General features: G+C 45.4%; 1 long non-coding RNA gene across 1 annotated transcript; it reads right to left on the minus strand.

Moving 5' to 3' along the window:
* Positions 1-1,913: 1,913 nt before the first annotated feature.
* Positions 1,914-4,296, minus strand: LOC138971907 (uncharacterized). The gene is made up of 2 exons (XR_011457422.1): positions 3,612-4,296; positions 1,914-2,899 (listed from the first exon to the last, which is right to left on the minus strand). It is a non-coding gene; the product is annotated as an uncharacterized lncRNA (long non-coding RNA).
* Between the last annotated feature and the right edge of the window lie 15,554 nt (positions 4,297-19,850).

Below are 19,850 nucleotides of genomic sequence, written 5' to 3' on the forward strand. Positions count from 1 at the left end.
TAGGACAGGAGGTAGAAAGGCAGCGGGTCAGTTGGTCAGTTGGTCAGTTGGTCAGTCGGTCAGTTGGTCAGTCGGTCACCACCAGAGTTTGCTACTTCCTCAATCCGCTCAGTGGGGCAGACACGGGGCGTCGCTCATGTTACGGCTGTGTTATAGGGATACTATTCATCTGACTGCTTGAGGAAGTTTCTAGCGAATTAACGAATATGACAAATCTAGGTCATCCAATGTACTTTTATCTAGACGCAGTGCTCGAAAACGTACCACAAGTATACCAATTAATTCAATCAAAGTGAGTGAATACGCTTCAGGGCGCCTGTTCTTGCAAAGGGAAGGCAGTCGTCCTGCGCGGTTGCATTATTTGTAACGCAGGTTCTTATGGCATAACTTTCGAAGCGATCTGATGGCTTTTTTTTCTTTACAGTATCTTCCCTTGAAACGCAGAGCTATTTGTGTGTAAACGATAGGGCTGACCGTGTGAGATCTGACCAATGGGACGAGACCATCCCTCCAAGTAGAAACACACCAACAAGTCAACAGCCCGGATGTTGCCTGTGCGGAATTGGAACGGGTTTGTCTATCGTGCCTGGTACTGGTTGGTCCGGTGTCAGAATAATGTGACTGGGTGAGACATGAAGCCTGTGCTGCGACTTCTGTCTTGTGTGTGGCGCACGTTATATGTCAAAGCAGCACCGCCTTGATATGGCCCTTCGTGGTCGGCTGGGCGTTAAGCAAACAAACAAACAAATCGTGCCTGGTGACTACTTCAAGATGGCACCTAAACTAAGAGTTGTTTCTTTGCAAAGTTTTAAAACAAATGTCAAGGTCCTTGAGTGAAAAACCCCAAAACAAACTCAGAACAAATGTGTTGTTACTTTTTTGACATAAAAAGTGACATGTGTATGATTTATGGGTCAGAATCGGTGTTTTAGCAACATTTACTAGAAAAATGAAGATGAAATTATGAGTTATGTACAGCTAAATCCCATTATGCATCAACAGAGCAATCACTTCATAAATGCTGTTCCCCTGTTGACATCTCACGCACACAATACAATTCGGACATGAGGCAAGTGTTTGTGCTAAAGCAGAATATCTACAATCGTTCCTCTATTATTCACGGAAAGTCTCTCTGTTACAGAGACAACATTTCTGAAGAAAATACAAAAAAAGCAAGAAGCTGGAACATGTCACAAAGATGTGGGTATGATATTTGTGATGTGAAACACGTCGTGATTTTAACCTCCCTAAATATTGAATTGCGATGCGTAGGGGACAGGAGAAGCGTTATCACGGGTTTCGTGGGTTGCACATGAGTTGCGTTTACAAGTTTGAGAAATATAACTTGCTATGAACTGGGAACATTTACAGCGCCTAAGATTTTCAACCAGGAAGGTTGTAAGCGTGTGTCGGTCTTGTTCAGGGAACAAGCACTCTTTCAAGAGACGGGTCTCTTAAGGTAAATGATTTACTATGTTGTATATTATTGAAGCTTGAATACATAGCTGGAATGTAAATGTTAGTGTATACAAAGTGCACTAAATTCTTGTGTGAAGTTTTAAGAGAATTCTTGTTGTGATTGTATTATGGTTTTTGTGGGGAAATTCTTGAACATAAATGTTGCTACGCATTTATGTTATGTTTAAGACAGTGATGCTATGTATGGTAGTGTCATTAGTGGATTAACCCTTACACTGGTGCAATTCCGTAACACATGTTACATAGCCACTGGTGAATTAACAGAGAGAAAAATAAAGAAAATCGGTCATATTTTAAAGAATGTGTTATCTTTTTGTGTGTGCATATTTGAAAAATACATGTTGAATAAAAATTGTACAGAAATGAACAAGGAACAACACAAACACAATTTTAGAGGGTCAGTAGCAAACTGTAACTGACGCACCTGGAGAAAATTAAGGATGACAGGTATTTTATTCAGAATGAAGCTGCAGTTGATCATAAAGTACTCCACAGTCACCAACAAAAGGATATTCAGTCATCACACACTAGTACAGTATCTCAGACTAAGACTCACAAGTATCAGTATCTTCCTTGGTAGCTGTAGGTATGAGTGATCCAGGTAAGAATCCAGGTGAAAATAGCCTTCACATCAGAAACGTTTCAATTGATTGTCCATGTAACTGCAGGTACATGTACAACAAAAAATAAATGGAAACAATTAAATCTTTGCAATGTCCCAAGAAAGACTGCATAGCACGACAGAATGGCAGAGTACAGGTGATGTCATTATAGCAGTTCAGTTTTCACCAGCACCATCACGCGGACCACCTTCTGCTGTTCCCATCTGCTGCCCGAGGACTCTTTGGTAGTCACTTCTGGTGTGGTACACCTCAAAACCGTGGGGAATACACAGAGTGACTTGGCATTGTTCACACTAATAGGCAGACTGCTTTCTCTTGAAGCCAGCTCTATTCTGCCTTACTGGGTAACAGGCCACACAGTCACGTTGTGGACGCTGTCTCTTGGCACCGACTGTGGCGGTGTTGTAGGTTGGTCGGTGTGTACCAATCATGCGTCTGGGGGAGTTGACTGCTTTCCTTCCTCTTGGTACTGGCTTTGGAGCTTCTGGAGAAGATTAGATCAGCTGTCGGACTAGCAGCTTCCAGAATCCATGATGCGACAGGGACACACCAGCAAACTTGCGGTGGAGAAAGTAGGCATTGGCCCGTGTGTTGTCCGCAAGGTGGAAGTTGCTGAGGATAGCCTGGAACCTCACAAGGGACAGTCATGTTCTTTGTGAAAAAGGGAGTGGAGGTGATCTCATCCTGGCTCCAATACTCTTCAATAGTAGGCTTGATGACCAGGCCTGTTGTAATAACCAGCGACAGGAAAACCTTCATCTCGTCGAGAGTGACAGGTAACCAGCGGTACGTGTAGCCTGAAAAATGGAGATGAAAAAATAAATGTTCTATTTCATATTGGTTTTTTTACACACACACACACATACATGTACACACAAACACACGCACGCTCTCTCTCTCTCTCATACATGGGCATCATACATACAGTGCACACACTCACCCACATACATATACCCCCCCCCACCCCCGTACACACTCGTACACAACCATCCCACGTACAGTGCACACAGTCATCCACATGTGCAAAGACACATGCAAGCCCCTTACCCCTCTCTCGTCTCACACACACACACACCAACAAACAAACATAACACACTTATAAACACTTCATCCAGTCATAGATCTAACTATAGATCCCTGACCCAGTTGACTGCATTCTGCTTGTCAATCTTCTTCTTCTAATAGTAACCAGTCATAGTTCATTCTTCTTCTTCCAATAATAACCACAGTCACAGTCTATTATTCTGTTGCCCCACACAAACAACTCGTCCCCCCCACCCCGAACACAGATCCACACACACTGACACGCCAACCCAGACACACACTTCTGCTTGAGCACTCCACACATGAACAGAAACTACTTTCATATCAATAGTCTAATATCGTTTTTCAGTAAAAACAAACTATTCACCTGGACAAAAAGGAAGAAGAAAGAAACGGAAGAAAACATGTTTGCAAGAGACAGAGAGAGAGAGAGAAAAAGTCGGTCGAAACTGACGAAAGGCTTACCGTGAGTGTGTCTTTAGATTTCCAGCGTCAATTTTTCGTTGAGCGTAGTGATTCGTTTGTTCGACTAACAAATCGATCATTTCATCGCCAACAAACAGTCGGAAAAAATCCAAGGGCTGTGGGTTTTCTGGAAAATCTTCGCCGACATTCAAAACAGTTTCACGATCAAACGGCATGTGGACAGTGTAGCCCCTTCCCCCCACTCACTACCGTCCAGCCTTCTTGAACGTCTGCTTCGAAGTCTCTGTTGTTTGGGGCCTGATCTAGGTCCATAATGTCCCCAACGAGCATTACATCTTGTAAATCAATGTAAATGGCTTCTTCCCCAACTTCGTCAAGATCGGGATCGGCGAAGAAATCATCAAAAACGTCTTGAAAAACATTGCGATCACGCCGTGGATCTATGGGAGCAGCCATTTTGTAGCATGTGCTACAGCTCAGCTGGGTACCCTGTATTTGTGACACTCGCCTACTCAAATGTGCTTCAGAACATGGATCTACAGGTTCAGGGCCCAACTGACCTTATTTCTAGTGAATACAGATCTAAGGATAGGTTTTCGCATCCATGGGAAGTAATCGGAACCGACCAAACAGACTGACGCAGCCCCACGACATATGTCGCGACAACCAGGTGACGGTATACGTAAAGTAGCGCGACATATGTCGCGACAACCAGCGTAAGGGTTAAGTGATTTATGCATGGAGTGTACGAGGGGGCGGACCTCACACGGGAGAGCGCAGAAGGATGGTGGCGAAAGAGACCACATCGGCGCAGATGGCTGGACGGAGGAGTCTCCATCGTTACCGGTCGTAGAGACGACGGTTCTTTTTGCTAATGGCGAAAGTGTTTCTTGGGGAGAAACGTGAAAGGTGCATGTTGGCATCTATAAGGAGAGTTTCTTTGAATTCATCATCTACGTGGATTCAGCGGCACAAGGATGTGTAAATGACGACATGCAGTGAGCCGTGATACGAACTCGTGAGTGTCTGTCAACACCTTAACTTGTGGAGTAATCTATTATTGAGATAGTATCTTTATATCATTTAATCACATGTATTGAGTGATTGCGATAAGATTGTGTGAACTGTGTGGTCGAGAAGTTGATTGGTATTGATGTTTTGAGGTGAAGAATTGTGTTGTAATTTGTGAGGAATTAATAAGTCTGTATCCTCCCAAATTCTGTGTTTGAAGTGTGAAGTGTGAAGAGTGAAGAGTCAGTGTAATTAGATAGGGCAGAACACGTATACATAAAAGTAACTCCTTTATTCACACTATAATCCACTTCATGACAGAACAGTTGTTCTGTAGAAGATGAGTATTTTCAAATGACGGCACTACTGATAATTGTTTTTAAACCACTTGATTCTGAGAAAACAACATCTACATTTTTCCAATGATGTCTGTTAGTGAATCACTTTGAAATGATGACGTTATTGCAAGGGGGAAGATAAGGACGACCTACTGTCATCGCACAATGATGCCATGCTTTTGAAATTACCTAAAAATGCTGAGAACCCCAAAAACGTGTTTTGACCAAACGTCGGTGCCACCTCTGGTCTTTTAATAATGGGATGCTCATCGACTTGCCAAAGACAAAGGGAACAATAATGCGTCGCTTGGAAGACTAGATCATCCTCATCATTGTGCACTACACGACTCTCAAACACAAAGACAAACATTCACCAGCACACCGACACACCGACGCACACACACACAAACAAAAACACACACACAAACAAAAACACACACACACACACACACACACACATACACACACACAGAGGCATGGACGCACGCACGCACTCACACACATACATACACACAGACACAGTACACACACACACATTCACTGATTTAAGTACATTCATCGGCCTACATCGAAACTCAGATACAGGACGTAGGAATCAATCACAGGCATCGCAATAATAGCTTCACATTCATATTCTCCCCAACTTACTACGACTTTCACTTTTCAAGTGTTTTAACACACAGCGGGGGATCATCCAGAGAGAGAGAGAGAGAGAGAGAGAGAGAGAGAGAGAGAGAGAGAGAGAGAGAGAGAGAGAGAGAGAGAGAGAGAGAGAGAGAGACAGACAGACAGACAGACAGACAGGCAGACAGGCAGGCAGGCAGGCAGGCAGGCAGGCAGGCAGGCTGAGAGATACAGAGACAGAAAACAGACAGACATAAAAACAGACAGACATATATACAGACAGACAAACAGACAGACAGAAAAACAGAGAGACAGACAGACAGACAGAAAGACTGACTGACAGACAGACAGACAGAAAGACTGACTGACAGACAGACAGACATAAAAACAGACAGACATATATACAGACAGACAAACAGACAGACAGAAAAACAGAGAGACAGACAGCCAGACAGAAAAACGGGGATTTTACAAGGATAGAGGTTTAAGGCTGTGCGTTTTCTAACAACCTGTCCTTGCATCTAGGTAATACAAAGTTCTGAGTTTGAGAGAGAGGGAGAGAGGAAGGGTAACGTTGACAAAAGACAGACAGAGACACCGCGACAGAGCAGAGTGGACAAAGGAAGCAAAGGGAGGGAATCAGACAGACACAGACAGGGAGAGACAGGGAGAGACAGGGAGAGACAGGGAGAGACAGGGAGAGACAGGGAGAGAAGAGAGACAGGGAGAGACAGGGAGAGACAGGGAGAGAAGAGAGACAGGGAGAGAAGAGAGACAGGGAGAGACAGGGAGAGACAGGGAGAGACAGGGAGAGAAGAGAGACAGGGAGAGACAGGGAGAGACAGGGAGAGAAGAGAGACAGGGAGAGAAGAGAGACAGGGAGAGACAGGGAGAGAAGAGAGACAGGGAGAGACAGATCCACAAGTGAGAAAAGGAGAGATAAAGATGGGAAGAGAGCGAGCGAGAGAGAGAGAGAGAGAGAGAGAGAGAGAGAGAGAGAGAGAGAGAGAGAGAGAGAGAGAGAGCGAGAGAGAGAGAGAGAGAGAGAGAGAGAGAGAGAGAGAGAGAGAGAGAGAGAGAGAGCGAGAGAGAGAGAGCGAGAGACAGAGACAGAGACACAGACAGACAGACAGACAGACAGACGGACAGACAGACAGAGACAGAGAGAGTCAGACAGAGAGACAGAGACAGAGAGAGAGAGACAGAGAGAGAGAGAGACAGAGAGAGAGAGAGAAAGACAGAGACAGAGTGACAGAGACAGAGAGATTGGCACACCAGAGAGATACAGAGAGAGAGAGAGACACACAGAGACAGAGAGATTGGCAGAGAGATAGAGAGACAGAGAGACAGAGAGATTGGCACACCAGAGAGAGAAGAGAGAGACACAGAGACAAAGAGCCAGAGACAGAGAGATTGGAACGCCAGAGAGATAGAGAGAGAGACACAGAGACAGAGAAATAGGCCCACCAGAGAGATAGAGAGAGAGACACAGAGACAGAGAGATAGGCCCACCAGAGAGATAGAGAGAGAGACACAGAGACAGAGAAATAGGCCCACCAGAGAGATAGAGAGAGAGACACAGAGACATAGGCCCACCAGAGAGATAGAGAGAGAGACACAGAGACAGAGAAATAGGCCCACCAGAGAGATAGAGAGAGAGACACAGAGACAGAGAGATAGGCCCACCAGAGAGATAGAGAGAGAGACACAGAGACAGAGAGATAGAGAGAGAGACACAGAGACAGAGAGATAGGCCCACCAGAGAGATAGAGAGAGAGAGACACAGAGACAGAGAGATAGGCTCACCAGAGAGATAGAGAGAGAGACACAGAGACAGAGAGATAGGCCCACCAGAGAGATAGAGAGAGAGACACAGAGACAGAGAGATAGGCCCACCAGAGAGATAGAGAGAGAGAGAGACACAGAGACAGAGAGATTGGCACACCAGAGAGAGAAGAGAGAGACACAAAGACAGAGAGATAGGCCCACCAGAGAGATAGAGAGAGAGACACAGAGACAGAGAGATAGGCCCACCAGAGAGATAGAGAGAGAGACACAGAGACAGAGAGATAGGCCCACCAGAGAGATAGAGAGAGAGAGACACAGAGACAGAGAGATTGGCACACCAGAGAGAGAAGAGAGAGACACAAAGACAGAGAGATAGGCCCACCAGAGAGATAGAGAGAGAGACACAGAGACAGAGAGATAGGCCCACCAGAGAGATAGAGAGAGAGACAGAGACAGAGAGATAGGCCCACCAGAGAGATAGAGAGAGACAGAGAGATAGGCCCACCAGAGAGATAGAGAGAGAGATAGGCCCACCAGAGAGATAGAAAGAGAGACAGAGACAGAGAGATAGACAGAGACAGAGAGATAGAGAGAGAGAGAGAGACAGAGACAGAGACAGAGAGATAGGCCCACCAGAGAGAGAAGAGGGGAGGGGGGAGGGGGTTCGTGCGTCATCAGTTCCATCACGTCTCCTCGGCAGCAGAAGCAGGAGCCCCTAGTGACGTCAAAAGCCAGGAGGGGGGGTGGGGTGGGGGAAGGGGGGGGGCAGAGGGGGTAGGGGCGTTATGAGGTAGAGGTGGGTACTCAGGGGGCTGGGGGTAGGGGGGGGGGGGGGTAAAAAGGATCAGTGTGCATATAACCGGTGCAGAGTACGACAGGGCGAAACTTGGTGAGGCGTTCTCACTGTGAAACGTGGCTTATCCCACACACACAGATGTCATGATGGAGTTTGATGTGCTGATTCCAACTCAGGCCTGTGTGGTTGTGTAAGTGCTGGAGGAATTATTGACGAACGAGTTTTACCACGCTCGCTTTTTGTCCGTCATCGTGCAGCATACATCAAGGGGAATGCGATACATTATGAAATTGAAACAGCCTGCTTCTATATTTTGCTTCCCTCCAATGACAAATGGGGCGGGGTAGGGTAGGCAGATGATGTCGTTGAATTATTGACACACTCGGTCTATTTTCAGCCACAATTGCTAGTCACACAAAACGCCCATTGATTTTGATTTCACTTTCCAAAAAATTGATGACGCAACAGCCCCCCCCCCCCCCTCCATGATCCCCCCTCCAAATAAAACAAAACACGGAAGACCATAATGACATTGAATGACAAGTGTGAGAGAGAGAAAACGATGACAATGCTATCTGGATATGGGCTAATCCGGGCGTTTTATTCCATCCGGGTTATTTTTAGCAGACCAACATAGCTGCTGCGCGTCGCATGGGACTGGCCACGTGGAACTGGGTTAATCATGGTGGGGGGGGGGGGGGGGAAGATGGCGGGCGGTCCTGGTTGAACATTCAAAGACGTAGAGACAAGTAGGAGGAGATACAGAGTAAGACGTACGCCCCTTGGCGCCTGAAGCCGGCACGGGCGGTGGACAGACTAGTTGAGTTTAGCAACTTGGACAGTTGTGTGTTGAGCTGTGTCCTCTACAAGCCAGATATACGCCCCTTCCACACATACAGGCGGGGTCTCCGTGCTTTTAGCTTCTTCACTTTGCTTTGACCTTTTCTCCTGAAAGTCTGGAACCACCATGCAAGACTCCACCCCCCACCCACGTGTCTACCGCCACGGTGTCCACGTGCAATCCAGAACGCGCTGACTGCGCGAGACTTGCTGCGCGAGACTTGCTGAGCGAGGGCGGGGGTATGGAAGCGGTTGTTTGTGTTCACGAGAAACAGGATAGAAATAGGATAAAGCTTAAATAGCTTGCAACACAAAGGAAAGCTTGATATATTCTGCAAGTTTCTTTCTCAAGAAATGAATTGTTTTTCTGCTAATAACTAGAAGTTGGACAAAGCTGGGACAGGATGCTGTACGAAGGAAAGCTTTGTGTATTCTGCGTATTTCTTTCTGAAGAAAATGATTTTCTCCTCGTTGAATATTGGTTTGAAAGTAAAGTAAATTCTGCATTAAGTTATAATACATAGATATACATGTGATATGTGACGACGTTTAGGACTATCGTTTGTTTGTTTGCTTAACGCCCAGCCGACCACGGAGGGCCATATCAGGGCGGTGCTGCTTTGACATATAACGTGCGCCACACACAAGACAGAAGTCGCAGCACAGGCTTCATGTCTCACCCAGTCACATTATTCTGACACCGGACCAACCAGTCCTAGCACTAACCCCATAATGCCAGACGCCAGGCGGAGCAGCCACTAGATTGCCAATTTTAAAGTCTTAGTTATGACCCGGCCGGGGTTCGAACCCACGACCTCCCGATCACGGGGCGGACGCCTTACCACTAGGCCACCGTGCCGGTTTAGGACTATCGCAGAACTAAATAAAATAAAATAAATAAAAAAGAAACAAAGAGAGAAACAAAGAAAGAAAGAAAGACAAAAAAACAAAACACAGAAACAAACAAATAAAGAATGAAAGAGAGAAAGAAAGAAAGAAAAAAAGAAACCAACAAACAGACAAACAAACTGTACAAAGAAATAAAACAAACAAAGAAACAAACAAATGAATCAACAACAAGAACATAAAAATAAAAGAGACTCGTTTGTGCATTCTGGACGTGATTTTTAAAACTATTATTTAAACATATATTTCTTTGACGTTTTTATTTATTTTACATGTCTTTATATATGTATGTCTTTATTTATTCATGTCTTTCTTTGTTTATAATTTTCTTTCTTTCTTTCTTTCTTTCTTTCTTTCTTTCTTTCTTTCTTTCTTTCTTTCTTTCTTTCTTTTTATTTTATTTATTTAATTATATATTGATGTATTTTTTATTTTTTTGGTTTTACTAAGAACAGACAGCGGAAACAAGCCAAATGGGCAAACGTTGTTGCATTGTCATGACTATCATTGTCATGACTATCATTGTCATGACTATCATTGTCTCCTCTAGGACCAAAGCATAGAAGGACAAAACACATCTTTTGCAAATCTTGACGTGAATATTTGTATACCCAAGTGTTTATTCCGCTGGTTTCAGTAATTCTGTCATTTGAATAGCTTTTTCCCAAATATCAGATGCAGAACACATCAATGGGTTTGTGATTTGAAACAAAAGACTCAACAAATTTCATGTTTAAGGGGGCAGACCTACCTAACGGGCAGTACAATTTTTGTCTTTTTAGTACACTCCTTAAATATTATCATATCTGTACAATTTGTTGACTGTATATAGATAAACGGCATAGTTTTTAAATGCAAAAAGAATTCCTTGAATATCTTAATCAGAATGAGCAGAGGATTTTTTTATGCGAAGCTGTGTATGACTGCAATAGAAAATCGCATAGTCGCCACAAAAAACGTCGGTTCGGCTTCCTGCAAAAGCTGCAAATACTTCATGTGGAAAACTAACACTTTCTGTCTTAAATAGTGTTTGAGATATCTTTAATAAGAACACAAGAAAAAATATTAAAATTTCGTGAACATTTTTACCACAAAATTATGATAATTTGCACAACAACTGTGAAGACACATTCTAATTCAGCACTTCCATAGCTAGGGTTATATTGCCTTCTGCTAAAATGTCAGCCATTTTGTATCTAAAAAGTGGCATAGCGAAACGAAACACAAAAAGGGGATTTTTCAAAAAAACTCGGTTAGGTCTGCCTTCTTAAGCTCTCTGCATGCCTCGAACATTTATTTGGAATTCTTTATCGACCGACTATGTACGACCTGTCTCTTGACGTCACATCACCCTGTACGACCTGTCTCTTGACGTCACATCACCCTGTACGACCTGTCTCTTGACGTCACATCACAATATACGACCTGTCTCTTGACGTCACATCACTATATACGACCTGTCTCTTGACGTCACATCACAATATACGACCTGTCTCTTGACGTCACATCACTATATACGACCTGTCTCTTGACGTCACATCACCCTGTTCGACCTGTCTCTTGACGTCACATCACCCTGTTCGACCTGTCTCTTGACGTCACATCACCCTGTACGACCTGTCTCTTGACGTCACATCACCCTGTACGACCTGTCTCTTGACGTCACATCACCCTGTTCGACCGGTCTCTTGACGTCACGTCACCCTGTTCGACCTGTCTCTTGATGTCACATCACCCTGTTCGACCTGTCTCTTGACGTCACGTCACCCTGTTCGACCGGTCTCTTGACGTCACATCACCCTGTTCGACCTGTCTCTTGACGTCACATCACCCTGTTCGACCGGTCTCTTGACGTCACGTCACCCTGTTCGACCTGTCTCTTGATGTCACATCACCCTGTTCGACCTGTCTCTTGACGTCACGTCACCCTGTACGACCTGTCTCTTGACGTCGCGTCACCCTGTTCGACCTGTCTCTTGACGTCACATCACCCTGTTCGACCTGTCTCTTGACGTCACGTCACCCCGTTCGACCTGTCTCTTGACGTCACATGACTATGTACGACCTGTCATTTTGTTTCGCGTACAGAACGTACTGCATGATGCTTGTGCATGCCGATGCGGCATGCAGTCACCTACTTTTGTTGTAATTACGTTTGCTCAAGCCATTGCACGATGTAAAAAGAAGTAGACCGTGTTTTTATTGTAGCACCTTGTTGTGACCCGTTTTGTGGAGCGTTAATATTTTTACGTGAGATTCACGTGCTCCTTGTTCAGTTGTTGTGACCTGGTTTTGGTCGGAGCGTCACAAACTGCGTCGTTTAGTCTTAGAACACCGTGAGATTCACGTGCTATTTTCCGTGTTTTGATTTTGAGGTGAGCCCTGCGAATCTGCGTTGCAAGTTTTAGAATACGTGTGACTCACGTGTTTTTAGCTTTGTGATGTCAGCTAGTTCCTTGATGTTCTTTCTGTTAAATATACCGTTTTAAGTTTTGGGCATGCACGGAGTGCGTGATCGGTTACTGATTGGTTGTAAAATAGTAGTTTCACCCGATTCTGTCTTAGGAATGTTGTTGGTTGGTCAATCCGGTGACCTTTGACTTTTGAATAACTATTCCATGTTAGGTTTTTGTTTCCATAAATACCGCTGCTTGACTCCTGTCTCGTCAGTCGATCTGAGGGTTTTAGGAAGCGTTTGGTTTTGATGTAAACGTATTAAGGTTATCAAGTGAACCAACGGAGTGTTTCTTATGTTTTAACGTCAACGTAATGTTCTTGGAGACAGTTGTTTCTCAAGTGTGAATCGTTTTGTGCCCTTCGTTTGTGAGGCAACACGTTTTTGGTACTGCTGGTCAACCCACACAGCGCATAAGGTAATTTTGTTGTTACTTGTTTGTGTTGTGTTTTGGTCGCCATTTTGTAATTACTTTGTGAGTTGTTTATGTATAACGTGAGTTGAAAGTCTGACTTGTTGTAGTGTTTCTTTATTGTGTGTTCAACTGTTCTAGTGTTGTGAACGTACAGCAATGATTTGTAGACGCTAGAAAGTCGCTAATGTTTATAATGATAACTTGTGTTTTCTGTGGTTAACGAAGTTCGAAGTGAAACGTTTTCTCCGACTTTTTCAGCCTTACGTTAAAAGAATTTAGGTAAAAGAAGCTTGCGGTCTGTGGTGATCGTTTGTAAACGGGCTTATTTCTTGTAACGTTATTGAGGGAAAGTGGATGAGTAAATATCTTGTTTGTGACTTTGATTAACGCAGGAACGTTGTCGTTAGACTTTTTTGGTATGACAGTTTGCTTTGTATTCCTGGCCTGATGAGTCAACGTTTTGTATTTTTCTGAAACTAGCCATTTTGGTTTTAAACGTATGTATGCTAAGTTTCTTGAGTATTCTTAGTGCTTATGGTATTGTTGAACGTACGGAACGTAATTCTTTATTGTTGTTGAACGTACAGAACGTAACTCTTTATTGTTGTTGAAGGACTAACCAACGAGTGTTTGGTAATTGTAACTTTCTTGTCTGTTTGTCTTCTCCTGTCTTGTGATTGTTTATTTTTCTTGTTTTTACTTCTCGTGTCTTGTTAATGCATTTGATACTTTTGCCATGTCTAATAATTTGTTTTCTTTTCTCTTTTTCTTTCTGTTCATAAGTTTTTTACCGCAATACGTGGTACTGTAACGATATATATACATTACTGATCCCTAGTGTCAGATGTAAAATAATAAACCAGTACTTTTGCGCGTTATCGCTTGTAACCTGTGTTTGTCATTTCGTATGAACAATATGTAGTACCAGCCTCGCTCACGAAGGCGCGCACAGTAAAAAACTTAGCTGCTGACGCCCAGTGAAAGAACGTTAGCTAAAGTAAAAAACTTAGCTGCTGACGCCCAGTGAAAGAACTTTAGCTAAAGTAAAAAACTTTAGTTGCTGTCGTCCAGTAAAAAACTTAGCTGCTGACGCCCAGTGAAAGAACTTTAGCTAAAGTAAACAAACTTAGCTGCTGACGCCCAGTAAAGAACTTTTGTTATTGACGCTCAATGAACGTAAACGTAGCTGTTGATAACCAGCAAAAGACTTTATTGTTACCTGTCACTGTGTTAGTGAACCATAGTTTGACATAGATCAACTTGTCGGTTAGAGATCTTCCTACTCCGTATCCGGCGCATTTTTTGTGACTTTTGTGTATTATCCCAAACGACCCTCAGATCGATTCATTTTACTTTTTAAACAGATAAACCTTATGTAGGTTTTTAGTGCTTTTGAATAAGCGAACATTGTAATGGAGGAGATTCCAGCAGATAAACCATTGGAAGCTTCAGGTTATGACATTAACGGCGATGAAGATGAACATTCTCAAAGGCCTAGGCGTGACATTAAGCCTACTGAAAAAGGTAGAGAGTACCAGATTGAGATCAAAACTAGAAACTTTGCAAGACAACGAACATTCTTGGAACGAGCAATCGGTGAGGTAGTAACAGAGCTTAACCAAGAAACTCCTAATCAAGAGTCGTTAACCAGTCAGAAACAAATTGTTTTGAGCATGTACAAGGATCTTGGTGACATAGAGAAAGGTCTTCGTAGTATTGGTAGCGGTGAAACCATTCAGGAAAGTTGGGATGATGTTCAGAGAACAGTTCAGAACATTATGTTTGACATTGATCGAGCTCTTGACAGACAAACGACTAGCGTGCAGGTGGCTAAGGAGCCTACTTCCAGGCATAGCAGTGTTACACCTAGCGTTGGGTCATCCACCCACAAGTCAGCCAGTGGTAAGACTGCCAGCCATAAAGCAGCTAGCATTACGTCAGCCATCCACAAGTCAGCTAGCCACAAGTCAGGTAGCAGGAGATCAGGTAGCCAAGTAGCTTCTCGCGCCGAGTCTCTCCGCTCTAAAAGTGTTAGCTCTGAAGACACTAAATTGGCTCTTAAACTAGAGGCTGCTTCCCTGGCCATAAAAGTGGAAGGTGACGCAATAAAGGAAGCTCAGTTTAGTGAACTGGATCTCTTACAACAACAATATGCTGAGAGAACAGCAGCTAGGCAGACTGAGGAAGCTGAGAGAACTGCAGCTAGGCAGACTGAGGAAGCTGAGAGAACTGCAGCTAGGCAGACTGAGGAAGCTGAGAGAACAGCAGCTAGGCAGACTGAGGAAGCTGAGAGAAATGCAGCTAGGCTGATCGAAGAAACTGCTAGGCAGGCTAAGGAAGCTGAAAAAGAAGCAGCTAGGCAGGCTAAGGAAGCTAAGAGAACAGCAGCTAGGCAGGCTAAGGAAGCTGAAAGAACAGCAGCTAGGCAGGCCGAAGACACAGCTAGGCAGGCTAAGGAAGCTGAGAGAATAGCAGCTAGACAGGCCGAGGACGCAGCTGAAGCAGCTCTTGAAGATATTAAACAGAAAAAGGCTTTGAGACAAATTCAGTCCACCGAATTGAAAATTAGCTTAAGAGAACAACAAGCTATGTTACAAGTATTGGAACAAGGTGAATCCGTTCAGCAGGATCTCCCTGATCTACCGTCAGTTGATTTGTTGAACACTAGGTTCCACCCTCGTCCTTTCGTTCCCTTGTACAGTCTTGTAGCCCCTCCTCTAAACAATGAACAAACAGCGATAGGAATAGGGACAGGTGCTGCCGTCATTGCTGACCAAGGAACACACCAGCCAGCCTTGGACGTCATGTCTGTTCCTGTCTGCCAAGCCGCCGTCATCGCTGACCAAAGGACACACCAGCCAGCCATGGACTTCACGTCTGTTCCTGTCTGCCAAGCCGCCAGCACCCGTGACATCTCTACTGTCAACGCTGCTGTCACCAACTTCGTCGCAGGAACCACAACGACTGAGCCACGACAGCACGCGTTACCTGTCGTGGACCTCGTCGTTGGAGTCAGCGCCTCTACAAGCGCCGCTACTACCAACAACGTCACCTACGAGGCGTACGGACCTCAACGTAGAGAGGATGTCAACGCCCCCCATCACGCCGGAACGAGCGCTCCTTTCATCCATCGGGAGCCCTCCACACCCAACTACACGACGGCTGCAACTACATCCTCCATGCGGCCTACAGCGCTGCTGACCACACTGCAGCACCCTCTCGGTGCATACACTGGTCAGCCGCCTCTGCACAACGTTGGACACTCAACGACAAGCGTCACAGGCTCTCGCCCGCCTGGTCTTGACCACACAGGCTGGTCTTATCACCTACCAGAGACAAGGGAAGGTGATGAGACGCAAGAACGACACACCTACTTCCCAGAAGAACGTCACCAACGCATGGACCACAGACGTTTTCAAGTTACCCCACCCTGTTTCCCCTATGATACCCACCTACATCCCAAACCAGAGCCTTTCGTGCCCACATTCCTGGACCCACATCAGACCACCCCCAAAGTTATTTGGGGAAACGAAAACGCAAGGCCCCCTGCGTACATGAACTTTGACAAGGAATGTCATGCAGATCGTCCATTTGCCTCTTACCCCCCGTCTGCGTACTACCAACGTCCACTTGCTACTCCTGCAAAGCAGGACACTCCTATGGACTCTCTCGCCAAAACCCTATCAGACGCTCTGATGATCAACCGCTTGCCGATGCAGGAGCCGTGCATTTTTGTTGGTGACCCTCTCCAATATCCAATTTGGAGATCGTCGTTTGCGTTTCTCATCGAGAGACAGAACATAACCAGCAGTGAGAAGTTATTGTATCTGCAACGGTACATCGGAGGTCAAGCAAAGGAGGCCGTGACCGGCTTCTTTCTGCTAAGAGAAGGTGATGCCTACGAGAGAGCCATGGAAGTGCTGGAAAATCGGTTCGGCAACTCATACGTCGTTTCGCAAGCTTTCCGGACCAAGCTGGACGAATGGACCCCAGTTAAAAGCAAGGATCCCAAGGGACTCAGAAGCCTGGCCGATTTCTTGCAGCAATGTTCCGTTGCTGCCCAGGAAGTTGGTGGACTGAGCATCCTGGATGATGCCCAATACCTACGGAAGATCGTCGGAAAGCTCCCAGACTGGATGAGTCACAGATGGTCTAGAACAGTTGCTCGAACCAAGGTTGAAAAGAAGAGGTATCCTCTGTTCAATGAACTCGTGTCGTTCGTTACTCTCGAAGCAGACATTTCTAACGACCCTGTTTTCGGCTTGACAAGTGCATCGGGGACACCAAGAAAGTTCACAACGAACCTGTCAACCCTGACAGAGGATGTCACCGCATGTCTGCACTGTCAACTTCCGGACCATGACGCTGGGACATGTAAGGAACTCATAGTGAAGCCTCTGGTTGAGATACGAGATTTTCTGTTCAAGAACCGTATCTGCTACGGATGTCTCAGAAGTAAGGATCACCAGAGCCGTCAATGTATGCAGAAACAGACGTGCAAGAAGTGCAAGAAGGCTCATCCCACTTGTCTTCATGATGACAATTTCAAGTATCAGAACAGTATGAGTGAAAACAAAGGGGCGAGTGAACACAAGAACAATTACCGTACCTCTGCTGCTGACGTTCGAGAGCCACTGTCATCGTCGACCCCTACGGTGTCTGCTCTTAAGGCCAGCGAGGAAAACAGCATCGGTTTCACGTCTATGATCGTTCCCGTTCTCGTTTCCAGTGACTCTAACCCCAACGTAGAGGTGCTGACGTACGCACTACTGGACACTATGTCCAACGCCACTTTTGTAGTGCAGTCAGTGGCTGAAGAAGTTAAAGCCAAATCGCAGCCGACTACACTCAGGGTCTCCACACTGACTGAGGACAATGCTGTGGTCTCCGGCAGGAAGTACTCTGGATTGCGTGTCCGCTCTCCTACCTCCAGTGAGTTTGTCAGGCTCCCTTCTGCCATCTCACGACCTTATCTGACCGTTGACCCCACTCATATCCCCACCTCAGAGACTGTCAAAGCTTACCCACATCTCCAACACCTGTCTCCAAAACTGCCCCCCTTGTACCCTGACTGTGAAGCAGGCCTCCTCATCGGCTACGACTGCGCTGAAGCCCTCATGCCCCTAAACGTTGTCCAAGGACTGCCATTTGCAGTAGAGACTAAGTTAGGTTGGAGCATCGTCGGCAAGGCACCGCATTCCGTCGCCTTTGATGGCATAGCCTCGTCCATGCGCGTCATCGTCAAGCCAGGATCGAGGGAAGAAGAACGTGTAGCTCACGTCTACAAGGTACAGGTGGACGAAGTCTCGTGTACTGACCCATTACATGTTATGGAAAGAGACTTTGCAAGTGACTCAGGATCCATGTCCCAGGACGATGTAAAGTTCAAGAAGATCGTGAAGGTCAACGAAGCTGGTCACTTCGAGATGCTCTTACCATTTCGACCAGAGAAACCGTCCCTCCCCGACAACAGAAGTGCCGCAGTCAAGCATCTGAAGGGCCTGAAACGCCAGAAAAAACGAGGGTACCGTGATGACTGCGTCAAGGTCATGACATTAATCTTGTACGGGCTGATCGTGACGTGTTTTGCCTCTAGGGCAATCCACATTGAAACCCTGGATGACATGTCAAGTGATTCCTTCATCAACGCCCTACGCATTGTTGTCTCCATGCGAGGAAACATATCACGCATTTGGTGTGACAAAGGAACGAACTTTGTAGGTGCATGCAATGAGTTCAAACTGGCATGGAAGGAGATGGACTCTGAACGACTGACATCAAAGATGCTGGAAAGCAAATGTGAGTTCAGGTTCAACCCCCCTGCAGCTAGTCACATGGGTGGCGTTTGGGAGCGTCAGATCCGAACGATACGCAGCATCCTGAATGGTCTTCTCAGAAGATCAGGCCAGCGTCTCACTACCTCATCACTTCGTACGTTCCTATACGAGGTGATGGCCATCGTGAACAGTCGACCACTGTCTGTCGAGTCATTGGAATCGGCAGATGGACCACGCCCTTTGACCCCCAACCACGTCCTCACCATGAAGTCAGGTGCCATCCTTCCGCCCCCTGGTGTGTTTGAAGATCCAGACCTGTACGCCAGGAAACGTTGGCGCTGTGTCCAGCGGATGGCAGACGAATTCTGGCTGCTATGGAAGAGCCAGTACCTTTCACTTTTGCAGAAACGTCGTGTCTGGCAACGTCCCCAGGCAAACGTACAGGTGGGAGATGTTGTTGTTTTGCATGACCAGAACTTGTGCAGATCAGAGTGGTGCATGGCTCGTGTAATCGAGGTGATGCCTGGATCTGATGGACTGGTCAGACGAGTGAAAGTGCATGTTGGAACAAAGGCTCTAGACAATCACGGCCGTCCCACTGGTGATAGTCGCATATTAGAGCGACCTATTCACAAAATGACTGTGTTAGTTGATCGTGAAAATCACGAAGACAAAGCTGTGTAGGCGAACTGAAAGAACATTGAACGTTGGAGTGTTTTTCCAATTTGACAGTTGTAGATTGTTGCGGTTTGTTTTTATACCAGATGATGTAACGGACATTTATGGTTTAAGTGGTGCGTTCTTTTTATGCCGTCGAGTAAATGACTAGTGGCATTTAGTTGAAACGAGATGTGTTGAAACACTGAAAATGATTGAACCATAATATTGTGTAAATGTTTTGCAACACAATGATTTTGAGTTGTAAATTTGAAATGTCTAAATCTGCGTTATTCTTCTTTTGATATAAGGAATGTGTTTGTACAAAGGTTTTTTGAAGTAAATTATATTAATATAATTTCCGGTGGGAGTGTGCATGCCGATGCGGCATGCAGTCACCTACTTTTGTTGTAATTACGTTTGCTCAAGCCATTGCACGATGTAAAAAGAAGTAGACCGTGTTTTTATTGTAGCACCTTGTTGTGACCCGTTTTGTGGAGCGTTAATATTTTTACGTGAGATTCACGTGCTCCTTGTTCAGTTGTTGTGACCTGGTTTTGGTCGGAGCGTCACAAACTGCGTCGTTTAGTCTTAGAACACCGTGAGATTCACGTGCTATTTTCCGTGTTTTGATTTTGAGGTGAGCCCTGCGAATCTGCGTTGCAAGTTTT

This window comes from Littorina saxatilis, linkage group LG7, assembly GCF_037325665.1.
Source record: "Littorina saxatilis isolate snail1 linkage group LG7, US_GU_Lsax_2.0, whole genome shotgun sequence".
In the NCBI taxonomy this organism is placed as follows: domain Eukaryota; kingdom Metazoa; phylum Mollusca; class Gastropoda; order Littorinimorpha; family Littorinidae; genus Littorina; species Littorina saxatilis.